Source organism: Nipponia nippon, unplaced genomic scaffold (genome assembly GCF_047370975.1).
Source record: "Nipponia nippon isolate SJK-2023a ecotype South Korea unplaced genomic scaffold, ASM4737097v1 scaffold_32, whole genome shotgun sequence".
Taxonomy (NCBI): Eukaryota; Metazoa; Chordata; class Aves; order Pelecaniformes; family Threskiornithidae; genus Nipponia; species Nipponia nippon.
The window spans coordinates 2,389,670-2,394,155 of NW_028262350.1; the positions used below are offsets into that span (position 1 = coordinate 2,389,670).

A 4,486-nucleotide genomic window follows, 5' to 3' on the forward strand; every position below is an offset into this window, starting at 1 on the left:
GAACATGCAGAGGAGGCCGCGGGCGCAGTGGGTGTCGCGGCGGCAGTACTGCCCCGCGGGGCGCGTGGGCAGGCACAGCCCGAAGTGCTCGTCGCAGAAGTGCCCGTGGGCGCAGGGGCTGCCCGGGCTGCACGCCGTCACCTGCGCGGGGGGACGCAGCACGTCAGGGGACCGGGCCCCATCCCGCACCCCATCCCCGACCCTGGGACAGGCCAGAAGCAGCAGCCCGGGGCAAAAACTCTCTGTTTGCACCTTAGGAAGCGGAGCAGGGCCGGGTGTGGGTGCGTGGCAGAGTTTTAGAGGGGTTAAGGCCGGGAGCAGCTCAGCAGCGCTCGGCCAGGCCGGGGCACAACGGGGATAGGAGACCCCTCCCTGCGGGACCCCCCCCCTCCTCCCACGGCTCCAGGGTTTTCTCTCGGGAAAAGAAAACCCGGGGGCGGGGGCTGCCGGAGCCCGTAAAAGTCCTGCTCCAGGTGAGGCTCGAACTCACAACCTCGGCATTGCTCGCGTACTGCCCTATAAGTACCGCGCGCTGACCGATTGCGCCACTGGAGCGCCCGGCGCCGCCCGCCGCGCTCGCGCTCCCTCCCGGCCCCACCGCCCGCCCCCGGGCCCCGCTTCTGCCCCCCGCTTCTGCCCCCCGGGCCCCGCTTCTGCCCCCCGGGCCCATCGGCTGCAAACCCGGCTCCCACCCTGCCTGCAACCCCAGCTCCCACCCTGCCTGCAACCCCAGCTCCCATCCTCACCACCCCTGGCTCCCACCCCAGCTGCAAACCCTGCTCCCACCCTTACACCCCTGGCTCCCACCCCAGCTCCCACCCCCAGCTGCAAACTCTGCTCCCACCCCAGCTCCCACCCTTACATCCACCCCTTATGCAAACCCAGCTCCCACACCAGCTCCCACCCCGGCTGCAACCCCAGCTCCCACCCTTACATTCACCCTTGCTCCCACCCCAGCTGCAACCCTTGCTGCAACCTCTGCTCCCACCCTTACATTCACCCCAGCTGCAAACCCTGCTCCCATCCTCACCACCCTGGCTCCCACCCCAGCTCCCACCCTTACGTTCACCCTTGCGCCCACCCTTACGTTCACCCCTGCTCCCACCCTTACATCCACCCCAGCTCCCATCCATGCTGCAACCCCTGCTCCCACCCCGGCTCCCACGCCTCCTGCAACTGCACCCCCCCTCCTCTCCCCCAGGAACCCCCACCCGGGGCTGGGGGGGGCACCCACCACCCACCTCCTCCAGGTTGTCCCCGGGGCTGGCGCTCCTCGCCAGCGCGGCTTCGTCGGGCGGGTGCTGGGGCAAGGAGTACATCCAGGCCCAGAGGTAGCCGGAGGCGGCGGGCAGGAGCGAGGCGACGAGGCAGAGGATGGCTGGGGACACCGGCATGCTGCTGGCGGGTGGCATTGGGTGCTCGGGCCCGGGGCGCTGGCTATTTGTAGCCCCTGGCCTATCTTGGCCCCTGCTGCTAAAACTGTTTGCCCACCTAATGGGGAAGGAGGAGGCAATCAGGGGTTAAGGGATTAACATAATTGCCAGCCTTCCCCTGGCTGGGTGCAACAGCCCCAAAGTAAACGGCCCCCTCGGAGCAGTCTGGCTCCGGCGCCTGCTGGGCTCCAGCGCCGGCCCCGGGCAGCCTTGGGTGCAGCCCGGGGTGCCCTGGGTCCCCGCCGGCCCCTCGGGTCCCCCCGCGGCTCGGGGTGGCGGTGGGTGCCAGCACCCTGCTCCGTGCCGCGGCGGGCTTCGTGCAGGCTTCGGCTCCCGGGTCTGTGCCCCCCGTTCCCGGGGCGGTGGGGTGCAGTGGGGACGAGGGGGAGGCAGGAGGAGGGAGCGGGGGGCAAACGCTGTGACCCCCAGAAGGGCGGCGGTGGGCACGCAGTTGGACATGTCCCCTCGCCCCCCCTGTGCACACAGGTCTCCCGGGGGTGACGGGCTTTGCACCTTCCCCAACGGTTTTGCAAACGAGGTGTTTGCGCGTCCCGGCCCTTATCTGCGCTGGCACCGGCGCGGGGCAAACCCGCAAATGGCTTCCCCTGAGCAGATCCCCCAGATGATGCCACCGCTGTGTCCCCAAACACGGGGGGGGGGGGCTAACCCAGGGCCACCCGCGCTCCCCCCGGCCTCCCAATACACTCTGCAGTGGGAAGAGCCCCCCCGGACTGGTTCCCAGTTGCGGGGCTGTGGCACGGGGCCGCAGGCAGCGCTCCGGCTGGGTTTTGTCCCCGGAGCCGGTGGCTCGCTGGGAGCGGGGTGCACCAGGGTTTCCCCTCCTTTGGGCTCCAGGATGTGTCCTGCTGCGGGGAAGGAGACCACCCTCCCTCGGGGGGTCCCTCTCCGGGACCCTGCTGCCCGGGGCAATTCCCCCTGCCACCGTGCCTCAGTTTCCCCATCTGTATAAAGGAAGGGGGGGAGGCTGATGGGTGGCACAGGGAAAGGGGGCAGCTCAGCGAGGGGACGCCCCGGACCAGTGGCTGGAAAACCACCGCAGCTGCTTGCACCGGGGTCACCCCAAACTCCTTTCTCCCCGGGGCCTGGAGGTGCCGGTGCCCGGGGCAGGCCGCGGCCCAGGACGCCCGGATCCGGCCCCGCTCGCCGCCCCCGCTCGCCCTGCGCGCGTTTGCACAGCGGCTTAGGGAGCAAATATTGACCTCGCTCCTCGGGCGCAATCACGGCCGCTCCCCCCATCCGTCTCCCGCTGGGCGCTCGCCCCGACACCGCCGTCTCCAGCTAATCCCCCCCTGCAGCAGCGAGGCCCCGCACAGCGGCTCTGCTCCCCCAAAGCCCTGGGGGTCCCCGAGCCCCGGCAGCTCTGGGGGGGCCCGTGCGCTCCCCCGGCCCCCTGAGCCCTGTGGCGGGGTGCACGGCCTGGGCCTGGCTTTGCAGAAAACTCAGTTTGGCTGCGTCCCGCTCTCTGCGGACGGGGCTTGGGGCCGCTGCCGCCACATCCCCCCCCAGCCGCCGAGGCCTGGGATGAGGGCGGGGGCCCGATCCTGCCCGTGCCTCCCCACGCTCCCGCTGTGCCGGCTGGGGTGGGGGACACCGTGCGTGTGGCTGCGTGGGGGAGGTGAGATGGGGGGGGGTGGGGGGGGTGTGCACGGGTGTGTGCGTGCACTGCAGCTGCGTGTGCACGGGCGCGCGGCGGCCTTGCAGCGGTGCCTGCACGCAGCCGGCGCAGGCCAGCGCAGCGCGGGGGTATAGCTCAGTGGTAGAGCATTTGACTGCAGATCAAGAGGTCCCCGGTTCAAATCCGGGTGCCCCCTCCTTTTGGTTTAGTTTTTTTTTTTTTCGGGGCCCCCTTTTTCCCCACCCCTGTTATTTGCTCCCCGGCAGCCAGGGGAGGTCGCGTCCTGCTCCCCGCAGCCTCGGGGGCTCCTGCCGGGGGGTTTCTCCTGCAGAAGGAGGGATCCAGCTCTCGGGCAGGGACCCCAGAGCGCCCCCCCCCCCCCCCCCGTTACAGGGCCCCACCCCGCTCCTGCACCCCCCAGTTTTGGCCAGGGGCTGGGGCGCAGGTCTGGGGGGGCGGCGGCACTGCCCAGGCCCTCGGCGCATCCCTGCGGGTGTTTGCACCCTCCTCCTGCCCCAGCACCCGGGGCGCCCCGGCCCCCCTCACCCGGGGCCGAGCCACCTCCCGGGTACCCGGGACGGAGGGGCTGGGGTGCAGCCTGAGCCCCCCCAAAACGCTGCCCAAATCACGGTGTGGCCAGAAGCCAGCGCGGCCGAGCACGGGGGGCTGGAGCGTTGGGCTGCTCCGGGGGCTCTGCGGTGGCAGCTGGACCCCCCCCCCCGGGACCCCCAGCCTGGGACCCCCGCCGGGACCCCCACCCCGAGACCCCCCGCCCGGGGCCCCCCAGCCCCCCGGTAAGCGGTGCTGTTTTGGGCAGACCCGGGGGAGCGGACAGGCGAGGAACGCTTGCGCTGCGGAGGCGCGACCCCTGCGCCGGGGGGACCCCGGGGGGCGAGGGGTGGGAAGGGGCGCTGGGCCCCCCCGGAGGGTGGCTGCGATTGCCGGGCAGCCGCTCCGGCTGCTCGTCACTAGCCGGGGGGGGCATGCACGGCTTTGGGGGGGCCACGTACCCCCGTGGGGCTGGGGGGGGCTCAGCCCAGCACCCCCCCCCCCCCGCCCCGCAGCCCGGTGCAGGCGCCCCGACGCCGGGCTGCCAGCAGTGAGGGCAGGGCGGCGGGGCCCCCCGCCCGGCTGGGGTCCCCCCTTATTGCTGGGGGTCGGGGGGGGGGGCTCAGCACATGGGAGACCGATTTCCCTCCGGGGAGGAGGCTGGGGGCAGCGCCAGCCCTGCCCAGGACGGGGGGACCCTGCCCGGGACGGGGGGACCCTGCCCGAGCCCCGCCGGGCGCCGGGGGGGGTCCCGCCGCCGGCTCCGGCCCCTCTGCACCCCCGGCTCCATCCTCATCTCCCTCCCCACCCCCGGCTCCATCCTCATCCTCATCCCCACCCCCGGCCCCACCCCCGGCCCCACCCCCGG

At 72.5% G+C, this 4,486-nt stretch overlaps 2 non-coding genes across 2 annotated transcripts; one reads left to right on the forward strand and one right to left on the reverse strand.

The window, feature by feature from the left end:
- Positions 1-465: 465 nt before the first annotated feature.
- Positions 466-555, reverse strand: TRNAI-UAU (transfer RNA isoleucine (anticodon UAU)). The gene is given in 2 exon segments: positions 466-501; positions 518-555. It is a non-coding gene; the product is annotated as a tRNA-Ile (tRNA).
- A 2,638-nt stretch (positions 556-3,193) lies between these two features.
- On the forward strand, positions 3,194-3,265 carry TRNAC-GCA (transfer RNA cysteine (anticodon GCA)). The gene has a single exon. It is a non-coding gene; the product is annotated as a tRNA-Cys (tRNA).
- Positions 3,266-4,486: the final 1,221 nt, after the last annotated feature.